The sequence below is a fragment of the Caloenas nicobarica genome, chromosome 16, assembly GCF_036013445.1.
Source record: "Caloenas nicobarica isolate bCalNic1 chromosome 16, bCalNic1.hap1, whole genome shotgun sequence".
Taxonomy (NCBI): Eukaryota; Metazoa; Chordata; class Aves; order Columbiformes; family Columbidae; genus Caloenas; species Caloenas nicobarica.
The window spans coordinates 8,763,878-8,777,350 of record NC_088260.1 but is presented as its reverse complement, the minus strand read 5'-3'; the positions used below and the strand labels follow the sequence as shown (position 1 = coordinate 8,777,350).

Below are 13,473 nucleotides of genomic sequence, written 5' to 3'. Positions count from 1 at the left end.
CCCCAACAAAATGAATATAATGGAACAATGCAGCACAACCTTCAGCCAAGTTTAGAGCCCCATGTTTAAAATTTTACCAGAATTGCCCACCAAAGGCTTTTACCAGGACAGCAACATGGGTCGGAGAATACACTTTTGACTGACATACCTTTGGTGACAAAAGCTTTATAGCATCAACGTGGTTGGATTATCTCGTGCAGTCCTGAACAAAAATAAATTCATTCCACATATTTTCCAGAGCTGACCAGTTACAAACTCTTCTGTAACAATGATGGGTTTCAGAGGTGGGGGAAGAGGAGTGTGTTGGAAAATTTGTTAGCAAAAGAGAAGCAGGCATTATTCTTTAATCTATGGTATTCCTAAACCTTCACTTCTATCTGAAAGCATGGGACCAAAGACAACTACAAGGTTAAGTCCAGTATAAAATTTAGCAGATCTTCCCCAGCAAATGGCAGGTGCAGCCTTACAAGGCCTTGCTATCCATGAGTTTGCAGAGACTGGCTCTTAACAGACCCTGAACATTTGGATAACATCACCACCACCAATAATGACAACAAAAGCCCCAAAAAGCCCTGAAAACTCACAGTGGTTTATGTGTCTTGTATCTCAGTATCATTTATAAGAACCCCTCCTTTTCTGGTTTCTGCAAAAAGATAGATAAAAACATACTCCCAGTTCAGGGGAGCCCTGGCTCAGAAAAGGCTCAGATGCATTTTTAGTAAAAAGAAAAACAAACCTCAGACCTCAAGAATATGTAGATGTCTCACCAGGGCCACAGTCTTTTAACACTGAATTTGGTGTGCAGATTTCACTCTTTTGCATTTAAAATAGGATCACAGAAAGCTTTGGACAAATAGCACTAGACATGGTCTTTTTTTCAGACTCAGGTTGCTTCCTAGTCATCCAAGACACAGTTCTCAGAGCAACGAACCTGCTCAAATATTCTTGTGCAAGTCAGGAATGAAGCAAGACTGGGGCTCTCCAGTACCTCCCCCATATCCATGACACTGAGACACAGCACATGCAAAGACATGAAGAATACAGGGCACAAATCACAGAATACAGTGATGCTGCAAGCAGATGCCACACATCAAACAAAGCTTCGCAAGCTGAGAGCTGATAGCGTCTTCATAAGCAACACTGCCCGAGGAGCTGGTAACTGTGGGCTGCTGTGCCCAGCCTGGGGCACAGTGATCCCCTGGGCACGAAGGTTGTTCAGGACACACCGACTGCTCCAGGAGTTGAGCTGCTCTCAGTACGCAGCAGGAAAAACTTAATTTTCTCTCAGTTTCCACAAAGACTCTGGACATCACAGAAAATTAGATTGCCAAAGTACAGGAGAAGAGGAATCCCCTCACCCCGTTAAAGAATATAAAATCTACATATTCACTACAGATTTGATTCTCTTTAATATCACTAAATCTCTTCCTAAACGTAATTACTGAATGAATGCTAAATGTATTATCTTGGCAACCTCTGGCAGGAGATGCTATTTGATTTTGTCTCTGAGTTATAGATTGCAGCATATGAATATTGTTTACCTTTTAAGAAGCAACACCAGTGAAGCAAAGAATCAATCAAAAACAGATCTAAGGAATCACTCATTTCACGTAGAGGATTTGTGGATGGATGAGAAGGCTAGACACCGAGCACCTGAACAGTGAGCTAACAGTACTGCAGATAAAAACCAACAAACAGATTAGATGTGATACATCAAATTAGATGCTGTTAAAGCATTAGCCTGCTGTGCGTGTTACAACATACCTAGGAAAAGATTGTGGCCTGCTTATTTATTTCTCCACCTTCCCAAGCAGTTGTGCTGCGCTGAGCAAACACTGCAGCAGTGAGCATGGGAAAGAACAAGACAAATTTAAATCTTTTCCTACATTGCTCTTTCCCACCAATTTACTTCTGACATTAAAAATGCTGTGTCCAGCTGCTACTAGATCTGGGTGAAACTGAAGCAGATGATTTCTGCACCCTTCAGTTTCACACAAATTTTTTAGAGCAGTTGAAGACCCCATTGGGAAGAGAGCTTTCCTGTTGCTCACTGGCTCATCTGATCTTCCTCTCCCTGCATTCCAACAGAACCTGTTTCCAGGACCCTCCTGAGGTGCCGTGGGCTTTCGTGGCCACTAACCTTCCCCACAGGAGCTGCAGTTGGCAGGTCATTACCCATGCCTTGTAAAGGTGTTCACATTCCAGAGCAGCAAAGGAGGAATGCAGGATCTGGGTTAGCCCAAATGGTTCCCTATCCCCAGCCCCTGTGAGCAGGCAGACAGCAGAACTCAGAGGCAAGAACATGCACTTTGATCATTGGCAGGGGAGCAGCAAAAGCTCTGTGAGGTGGGCTCAAGCAGAAAACCAGATGCAGGACCCTTGTTCTTCTCACAGGAGTATCTGTCACTTCAAAATAGGTAAGACCAACATGTCAGGTTACTCAGGGAGAGGTCTGCAAAGCTGGGGAAGGGAGAAAAAGCAACATGCGGGACAGAGCAGGATGTGCAGCTGATCTTGCAGGTGTGGACATGGAAAGGAGGAGAATGGAGGATCATTTTGCAGAGGATACCACATCAGCAAACTTAAAGTGGCCCTTGTTTAGTTTGTTACATTCCAATTAGTGCCAGGCAGAACTGCCCTCCCGGCTCCCTGCAGCAGCTCTTGCAGGACGTCTGCAGAAACAGTATAGCTTTGCTTGTGGACGCAAGCACCTGTTCAAAACCTCTCTGCGGCAACGTTTGGACATTAGGTATGTGGGCAATACGTGCTCAACTGCTACCAGCTCCTGGCCCAAAAAGGAGAGAAGAAAAAAGTCAGATGATTTCCCCAATCCCTTCTCTTTCCTGTTCTAGAAGGACAAGGAGAGCCCAACCTGGCTAGTCCCTTCTCTGCTGCATGACCAACTGCCCAGGGAAGGAGAATCTCCATGGGTAAAACGGGTAGGGGGCCCTGTGTGCGTGAAAGCACTAACATCAGGAGAGCAAGTGATTTCCAGTCAGTGCAAGGCTGCAGCAAAGCAAGAACACCTTGCTATACAAGCTGAGACTACGAGCAGTAGAATGCAGATTAACCACTTGGTTGCCGCTTACCATGCCAGGTACATTGGGCTAAAGGCACCTCCATCCAGTGCTGCCCGACGTGCCAGGTACATCCCATGATGTTCCATTGAAATCACAACAGGCCATCAATAGAACGTGGCTGCACGGATGCAGAATGGAGAACCAGCAGGGACGCTGTTAAATGCAATTAAAAAACTGCAATCAAAATTGAAACGTACATTTTAAAATGGCCACCTGCCTTAAATATGTAACTACTAGAACAACCTCCCCTCCACCCATCTCCCCAGAACTGCTGAACTGCCACGGAAACAGGGCAGAAGGCTTCTGCAAGTGTCTTGGTGACTCTGTCTGACCACCTCCATCCAGAACTCCCAATGGCACTGAGCTTCCGGGGACCAGTCCATACATATCCAAGAACAGCAGATCCCAGGATGTCTGCACCAGCTTCCTTCTGCCCAGAAATTCAGGCAACTAAATATCACCATTTAGAAATGTGTCTACAACAAGAAAAGCCTGGCACCAGAGCTTCACAGTCTCCTTCCCCAAACAATACAAGCAATAGAAGAAACACTTAAGTGCTGATTCTCTGTGTCATCACCATTTCCCTATCCCTCTTCCCAAGCCTTTGAAATCCTGCTCTTCTAGAGAGGTTGTGGCATTGAGACAAGCCGAGTCCTTTGTCTTTTGTCACATCTGTGGTGCAAGACAGGCAAAGAAAATACTGCATACTCTCTCCTATTTATAATGATGCTTCACTGGTAATTTAGACTGGCAATCAAGTTGATTCATGGTGAACTGCAGCTGGTACAAAAGTTGCGAAAACTTAAGGTCTATAATTCCAGCCTTCCCTGTGCAAAGGAAAAAGCGACAACATCATATTTTCTATGTCAGGGAAAGGCACATCCCACGGATACACGCAGCTTGTCAAGCCTAGGGCATCCCCTGCAGTGTGTATCCTCCTTCTCCCAGAGTTCCTGCACTCAGCTCTGGCAGGGATTTCAAGGAGGATGGTCTTAAGGTAGATGCTAAGCACAGGTCCCTCTCCACAAGTGGTGGTGCTGCCCCAGTGGAAAAAAACAAACACACACAGAAACAAAAACCACACAGCCAAACCCACCAGAACAGAATTAAGCCTGCAGCCTCACAGGGATTTAAAATAGGTTTTTAGACCCTAATGGCAAAGTGAAACTTCCGCATAGCTCTTGACACATTGATGGCTGCATGTCTCCAGCTGTGCTGCTGGAGATAAAAATCTTACATTGAAAAAGTTAGAAAACATTGATTATCTTTCCAACCTTAAAAAAGGCAAAATGAAGAAGACTTACAATAATTAATATAGTTGGATGAGAGAGAACAGGGGACACTGGCCTGGCAAATAGAAAGTGTCTCCATGAAAAGGACACTGAATGTAAGGAGACAGTTCTTCATTCTTCCTGGACATCTGCTGGGCTCAGGCCCAGGATGGTGTTCCCATCATTCCCACCTGCATTCTTCTCCCCACCATTCTGTAACTAAATCCCTTTCACACTGAACTAATAGGTCTTTTGTATTCAGATCACCCTGTTTTGACTGCTATAGACTGAAGATTTTTAAATCTTGTCAATACAATGAAGAAGTGAAATGTGAGTGAATGTTTGCTTACCGACCTGGGCTCTGCTGAGCCAAGAGCATTTGCTGAACCAGTCTGAAGGGACCACTGCCAGCATGAACAGGCCAACCCACATTTACACAGCATGCGACTTTAAGCATAATGGGCCTGAGCCCCAGGGATTTGGAGCTCCCCCCCTCTCCAAGAGATCACACACTCTAGACTGCATACAAACAACATACTACTGGTGCATCTGCCAGCATCAGGACTCTGCAGAACACCCAGCAATAGCTTAAGAAAATCTGAATGCTGCATAAAGGTATTTCTTGGACAGGTTTCGAGAGAGCAGCCCAAATGCAGATTTACACCCAGATTACAGCAATTTGCTTCTTGCTAGTGTGAAGCAAGAAGCTCTTCTCCATAGCTGCATTTCACCTCTAGGGCAGAGATTAGCAGAGAGCTGCTTCAAAGAAAGGTGTTTCCTACTGTTAGAACATCACGCTGCAGTCAGAAGTGGAGCTTCCTGCCAATTCCTGAACAGACCTCTTGGATATTATATATTTATTTTCACTGCTGACATGAAGGAGCTTAAGACTACCCAAAGCCCTTAGTGGGAGGAGAAGAGGCTTGGACATTGCAGATCTTGTCAGGCAGAGCCAGGCACTAGAAATTCCTGCATATCTGCAGAGCACAGTTGATCTCAGGATCACAGCAGTGGCACAAAACAAGTACGGCCTCAGAAGGTAGTGAGCAGCAATAGATGTTGGGCTCTTCTGCAGCCCTGCAACAACTGAGCAAGCTCAGCTCCCAGTGTACCTGCATTGCAAGTGGTGAAGGCAGCTCTGATGTCCCATGCTAATCTAACAACTCCTTATTGCACTGAAGTACCCACATACTCAGTGGAGTAGCTCAGCTCACACAGGAGGAAGGATGCCCTCTACCCATCCACCAGTTCCGGCCCCTTTGGTATGCAAAATTCCTCTGTTTCCCAGCTACCTTTGAGCCTTGATGTATAGAATTCTCCCTTTTTACAATGCAAGAATTTAGGACATGACTAAAGAATTGTTGCTACCTCCCAGCTAATCCTAGAGAGTGTTAGGCAGAATCAACAACCCTATGAATTACATGTCGAAGATGCTTCTGGTCCAAAAAGCTTGCAAGCTGTCCTTCAGAGTTGGCAGGGTGTGCACAGGGTGGCAGCTTCATGCTGGGCATTGCTCTGGGGGCATGAGCACACAGCACTGTGGAGAAGGAACATCGTGACCCTTTTCCAGCTTTTCCCAGCTGTCTTACAGCACCCTCCCAGTTGCAGCACAGCTTTAGGGCTCTGAGTCACCACAGGTACAAGCTGATAGCTGGGTTGTGAAATGCAGCAATACTGGAGCAAATGCATGGCCCTTTCAGCTGTCCCTGCAACTGGGGAGGGACCTCCAGGACAGGGATGAAGGAGGCAGCTGGGAGTGTTAAATCCACTGGTGATTGTGACTCAGAGCCCTTAGTTACAGGGTTTGTTAGAGCAAACAAGGCCTCAGAGTACTGGCAGAAATGGGAGAGTTTGATAAAGATCTTCCCAATTGGCTTGCTTATTTTGCTTTATTGTGTAGACTCAGCAAACTTTTCTGCAGAGAGAAGTAGTCTGCATAGGAATATCTGCATACGGAATACTGCTAATATTGTGAACTTATTGCAATAGCGAACACTGAGCTCCATGCTGAGGGGTGCAGGAAGGACATGGGTAGTAACAGCCTTGGACCAAAATGTCATCTCTCTCAATCACATGCCAGATGCCAATGAGCACAGAAACAAACTTTGCTCTCTCAGTTCTCTACAACACCAAATCTCATTCCCTTATCTCATGCATACCTGCAAATGCAGCAGCAGTAGTTCTCCTTAACACAAATAAACAATGCCTTAAATACAGCACCTTTTGCACTTTATCCACCACCTTTTTTTTTTTTGCCAAGACTCGATCATGTACTCAGCCCTGTACCTCCCAGAAAAATCTTTGTCTCTAAGCTTCACTCTTGTGAAGCCTTTCAACTAAACCCCTGTGTAAGAATCAGTCCTAGCAGTATACCAAGACTGTACTGCCTGCCAAATGTCCCTCCAAATCAGATGCTTAACTGGTCATCCTGAACCCTCCCTCATACATTTGGTTCTTTGCAACCACCAAAAAGTGTTTCTGCAACTCTGAGCCTGGGAAACGAGAGGATGCCAGAAAGCCATTATTACTCTAAAAGCAGAAGGACTAACAGACTCAAAGTTTTGTAAACTGTCTGCATTGCATCCAAATCTGCCCAAGCCGAAGATAACCTAAGAAGAAAGCAGGGTTTACTCATTTTAAATTCATTTTGTTGGCTGCCTCTCCTCAACCACTGCTTCACATTTTGACTGTTTTATTCCTCTGTCGTCTTCACTTGACACTTCAGACTTTCTTTAAACTCAGCTCGCGGGCTGCTGGGAGGTTGCTCTACATATGCTTCCAAAATCCACCTCTTTCCAGCAAGGTTCCCATCCTGCAGCACTGCACAACTGTGGTCCAAGGCTGCAGATACCCCATGCGCATTTGACCAGCCTTCTCTGTAAGACCGTGTCTCAGCTTTAGGGATTACAGCCCCAGGTGCGTTATGAAAGGCAGCTCAGCCAGGTCAGGGGGTGTTGAAAACTTTGCTACAATGCAAAGCAAAGGATCTTCCTCCTTTCCTTCCCTTCCCTACACACTGTTCTTGTCTAAGTCAGGGATTTTCTGGCAGTCCTCAAAACGCACAGATTATAGGCTCTTATCATGAATCAAGACTTAAAGCATCTCTCCATTTTAAAATAGTTGAAGGGGAGGAACAAGACAGAGGCGAAGGTACTTTTGCACCTGATTTGGTTTTGAAAAGGGAATTGGCAGCCTATGCATATGCTTTACCCTGTAATCTGGAAGCTCCTCAAAACAGGACCCCTAGAAGCATTTTATACCAAACTATATACACAGCCCACAGCAAAAGAACCAGCAGCTCTGTGCATCCATTCCAGTCTGCTCAGCTTCTCCTAAATCAACACTGCCAGAAGGCAAGACAGCACTGCAACAAATTAGCACCACTCACAATTTGTTGAAGTTGCTGTTCCATTGTTTGTTTATTTAAAACACACGCACTCACACACACAAACCTCCCCAGCTTGCTCTCTGCTGCCATCACCCAAACTCCAGATTTGTTGTCTCATAGAGAGCGAAGCAAAGGCGGTGGATTAAACCCATGCGGAGCAAGTCACTGCACTGGGACTCTGCCTAGGTTTGGCTTTTTCACTACTAGCAAAACAACAGAATGCCCACACTGTTCCAGCCTAGAAGATCAAGGTGTCAAAAAAATCTTTATTTTGGCACTTGACTAGGAAAGTGGTGTTGAGAAAAAGAAAGAGCCACAGGTTTGAAGGGACTCAGCACTAATAAAACTCTTAGTGCTAATGCTATTTATGAACATCCAAAGGGTAATCTGCACCCCTTATCAGCCCACAAGATTATAAGATCTTTAAAATAGGAAATGTCTTACTTCATAAAGCGCTGTATAAGTTTACGAAGCACAATATTAGTGGTAATAAATAATTGTCAAAGTAGAGCAAAGTAGTGGCTGTAAAACCTTAAAAAGTACCATCATTCCCATTTCATTCTGAGCTCTTGTAATACTAGTAGGTTGTAATACTGGACTAGTAATACTGTAGGTGGACTGGTTGTTCTGAGTTTACTGTTATGCACCAATCTATTTTTATTTTAAGAGATTATTTGGGAAATGTGCTATGCCTTTATTTACACTGGAAAAATTCATGTTTATCACGAGGTGATCGCGACATGGATGATTTTTAAAAGCTGTAGTAGATTCTTATCCTTCCACCGAATACCATCTAGTGTGCCAGCATGTATCTGTGTGATTCCTTTAAGGAGCTTTTCTATCCGTAGGCACTCGCTCCCCGCAGAGCACCCTGCTATCTGAGCAATTGCTCACCAGTTGTACCATGTACCCTGTAGTGGCAGCTTCTCTTTGATTTCTCTTGGTTTATAGGACATTAAGCTCTGGGCCACTGCAGGTGTAGTTTAAAGGACAGTAAAGCCAGTATCATCACCTGAAACCCTTATATGCTTTCATTTAGTTATTTTTTTAATTTTTGAGATTTTTTTTCTGGCTTACAAATGCTCTAAATGTTTGCATCTTCTGGCTGCTGTATCATGTGCTGACGGATAGCTGCATCATCCAAAGCACCTCTGCTAGCCTGGGTTCAGCACGGTCTTTGTTTCTGGATGGGTGAACACTAGATTACACAGTTACCTCCACCAGTCTAACAATAATTAAGGAAATTACTAGATTTTATACTCAGATTGAGACCTTTGCATAGAATTCAATGGGTGCCAAAACAATTAAAATTTTATTCCTCAGACAACACATGGTTTATCAAATGTTTAAATACTCAAGCTTAAGTATTTCAAAAGCTACTGACTTTGCGTTTGTCACCTAAGGAAATTGCTAAGCAATTTGTACATTTATTTCCTGTCAGAAAAAAAAACAAAAACAACTTAAAGAGCGCAGCAGAATGGATCACCCTCCTTTCAGCACTATTAAAACCATCTCATTGGTAATTATTCTCCTCAAGATGGGTGTGGGGGAGTGAAAAGCTGGAGCAGATTCTATTTATAGAAGGTAACCTTGGGAAAAACAGGAGGTACCAGAGAAACAGGCATGAGGGGTGAAGTTGTGACAGCATTGAAACTGGGAGACACAGGTGTACCAGGTGCCTGTGCCAGAGAGCGCTGAGAACACAAATGTGGCCGCACCTCCTGCAAGATTTAGGCTTGGCTGGCAGGTTTCATAGGCACTCAGATGAGAATTCAGAGACAATTCACATATTTGAAAGCTTGAGCAAGATGGAAAAAAAAACCAAAAACAAAAAAGCCAAACACACTAAAATGCTATTTAAAAATTTTGCTGGATCACTCCCCATGGAGCTCTCCCCTCACAGCAAGGAAAGCGGTTAAAGAAAAAAAATAAATCCACACACACAACCCAAAAAACCAAACAGAACCAAAACAGAAAAACCAAAACAGCCAGGAGGACTGAAACCTCGGTTACACAGATGAAACTACGCAAATAGGATCAGAATCTGCCCAAAGGAGTCACACATGTACAAACCACTGCTACCAGCCACAACAGACATTGATACTACACCTTAGACTGGAAGGAAAAAATAAATACTACATCCTTACCACTTCCAGCAGAGCCCACTCATAACAGCATCAAGAGACTCCCAGAGGATACAAAACGTCTGTTTAGTGAGGATATGTTTGGACTAAAATCTCCCTCCTGGCATTGTGCATCCTCAAACGCCTATTATCTGGGACGTAGCTGTGTTTGGTCCCTGGCCCTCGGCCGCACATCACGCAGCCGCACGCAGCTCTGTGACAGGGACGGGCTGTGGAAATTGTGGCATTGTTACTTCACAGTGCAGCTGGTCCAGGACACGCACATCCCGAGGCTCACAAACCTGAGCAGAGCTGTGTCTCTTGCCAGCCGTGGGGATGTTCTGGTGCCATCCAGCTTTCTTTGACCCATCAGGTCAGTCCATCTAGGGCTAATCTGCTCCCTTCTCCAGGCATTTTCTTGGCAGGCTCCTCACTCAAAGAATTGTTTTAACAGCAGGAAAACCACCCCAAAACCCAAACCACAGTTAAGTCTTGTACATAACCTGAATAAGCAGCATCCTTCTTATCATAAGGCATCCTCCAGCATGGATGCTAACACAGCTTTCACACATCTTCTTCCTCTGCTGCCTCAGTGTAAGAAGCCTGACAATAATCCCAAATGCCCAGACCCTTCCAGGACCAGTCATTGCACACACAGACCCATTCCAGACAATTAAAGTCTTATAACAGGGTATGTAATGTAAAAGCCCATTTAATCTTGTGCAGGCAAGAAATAGCAGGGACCTGCCTGTAGAAAAATTTAAAAGTATATAGTAATTCATCAAATTGATTTAATACAGCCAGCTGCACGTGAGAATGCTGGCCCAGGCAGAAATAGTCCCGATAGTCTGCAATTGCGTACGAACAAGCAAGGTGCTTTGGCACAGCTACTGCATCCTTTGAAAAAGTTGGTTTCAACATGTTGGGAAGGACTTGGGATTTTCCAGCTGCTCTCTAAGCAGGAGGCAATTCAGCGAACACACCCAAGACCCGCAGCAGACACCGCTCTGAAATTTGTCTTCATTATGTTCTAATTTTCACACAACTTTCTATTATTGCCAATAGCCAAAAAAAAAGTGCTGATGAAATTTTTCACGTTTCTAAAAACAGAGGAAAGGTCAGGAAAGCACTGTCACGCGTAAGTTATTCTTTCTCTAGCAGTAGCCATAGGGAGGGCTGGGCTGGGGTTTACTGCTCACATTTTCTCTGTTATTCTTGAGCCAACAAATCAAATATGGGTGTCAGGTTTGGTGGGTTTCAAAACAAAAGGTGTATTGGAAGGGGGATTATCACGGGGTTTTTAAAAGATGGTAATTCATAACAAACAGTGACATTGCTGAGAAAATAACTTCTGCTTTGCCATCTTGCAAATATTACTTCTTGCCCCCAGAACAGGTTGGGTCAGTGAGAGATACTCAAAGGCTGAGACAGGACTAACAACTGTGCTGGCATTTACTGAGATGCCCAAAAATGACTGAGGAGTTTGGGTCTTTCAGTGGGATGAATGGCACAGTAGAAACTCTTAGTCATACTGGCTTTCTTCATATGTATTTTTATTATTATTTGTACAAAACTTTCATTGTAAAAGAAATAAGTCTGGTTAGTAGAAGATACGTAAAGTACACCAGAACTTCAGAAAGACCCCCAGCTCTGACCATCTCTTATGGAAAAGAACAGGTTATTATTAGAACCCACTTTTTTCTTTAACCTAATTTTTATTTTCCTGGGAAGCGTGAAAAAGGCTTTTTGTTTGTTTTGTTTTTAACTGATCATATTATTTGAGGGATTTAGTGAGGAATCTTAACAAATCTGTAGAAGGGTTTGGGGGGGTGCAGTTAGAAAGAGGAAAGCCTCATAAAAACAACTCTACTCCCCTCCAAACAGAGTTTGTTCCTCTGCTGCACATGCACACAGTATTGCCCTTTTGCCTCCCCCTGAGAGAAACAAATCCAAAAGATCTGGTGCAAAAGGCCTGGAAATCACTGTACTCAGTTGGACACATGGTGGGGTGGTGCTGGGAAGCAAAGAAGCAGCTGAAATTATATGGGAATAACAACAATATTCACAGAAGTTCCCCTTGGATACATGTCAGCATGTGGGAATGATGGATTAAGACGGAGTATTTGCATTTCCCAGTCAGATGCCAAGATATCAAAGCTGGCACACCAAGGTGTTCTGGTGTTCCTTGAAGGGAGGCTCCAGCCATCACCACTGCCTGTGTATAGAACTCTTCTGCTTGCAAGGATTTCTCTCTAACAGCGTGCACATTTTTAATTTTTAAAAATATGTGATCTAGGTTACTGCTCATAAAAGTGAAGGATTAACAGCTACAGTGCAGCACAGGCAGCTGGGCAAGCTCTGCTGACAGGTCCCTGCCAGCAGGCAGCCCCAAGTTAATTTTGCACTGTGCTCCCACCCACACGCGCAAGCAGGCAGTGCCGAGGTGCCAGCTTCAGTCAACATGTAGGAGCAGAGTGCCACGTTGTCACCTCTTCTTCTAAGGGCCACCACACACCATTTTGATCTTTGCATACAACAGGCCCATAGACACCTGAACAAATAGAGTGCACATTGACAGTGGTACATTATTTCCCATTATTTTCCCAGTAGAGAAAACAAAACCAACAAAACGAAAATCCCAACACACAGAGGAATAGATCCATCATTACAGATGGTGTGACGAGGCATCAAGATCTGTTTTAGCCCATCCAAGTCAGGGCCACCACTAAGGTCAGGTCTTGCCCTCTCCCTGCATCAGCCCTTGTCTGGCTCAGCCTTACAGCCTCGTGCCTGCAGGGACAGAGCGGGAAAGCACAGCCGAGGACCAGGAACGCTCCTCAAAGCTGGCTGTGAAGCCACATCCCGTGTGTCAGAGGTCACGGGAGTAACTGAGAATTGTGCTTCAAACTCCAAAACATCCTCCAGTAGCCAAGAACGTTGCTGGGAGTAGGTGGAAGATGACAGTGAGACAGAGGAACAATGAAGAAAAGAAAGTTCTTGCAAATAATTGCTGGCACTGCATGGTAAGAAGATGGAGCAGAGCAGCACTCGGACCAAGACAAGCTCCTCTCCCACGGGGCAACAGAGATTCTCCTGCTTGCCTATGGGCCTTCGATTCTTCTCTCTGAGACCCCAGTTTGTATAGTCAGAAGTGTGATCAATGCCTAACTACACAATATGTGTCTACTTTGTAATGATCTTAATTTCTAGATGCTTAACAGTTGTTGACCTCCTCCCTTGCAATTTTGTAGCAGCCCAGTGAGAATGAAAGTTTAGAGGTTCTCCCGAAAGTCCCCAAGATGCATCAGAAACGGGAATCTGCTGCAGGGCTGCAATAGGTTGTCTCAGCAGATTCAGTGAGCAACGAGATCTTCTGAAACAAAGTGTAATATGTGTTTCTGCCTAGACTTGCCAGAAGACCTTAATGCAAATACAACTCCAGCAAAATTAGGATGGACTTTAGTGGCTGCCTTCCCCTCAGGGTTTTGTTTCGGTTTGTTTTTTGGGGGGGGGGTTGGTTTTTTGGGAGGTTGTTGTTTCGAGGTTTTTTTGGTTTGGTTTTTCTTTTCCCCACCCCGTCCTTCAATCCTGATGAAATTCATTACCATCGC

The 13,473-nt window shown here is 44.6% G+C and overlaps 1 protein-coding gene across 2 annotated transcripts in view; it reads right to left on the bottom strand.

Annotated features, from left to right (window-relative positions):
* Positions 1-13,473, bottom strand: part of HIC2 (HIC ZBTB transcriptional repressor 2) — a 74,517-nt gene that overhangs the window by 4,859 nt on the left and 56,185 nt on the right. For both annotated transcript variants that reach the window (XM_065646584.1, XM_065646583.1), the window contains exon 2: positions 3,090-3,233. The gene's annotated coding sequence lies outside the window, so the exon portion shown is untranslated. The remainder of the gene's footprint in view (positions 1-3,089; positions 3,234-13,473) is intronic.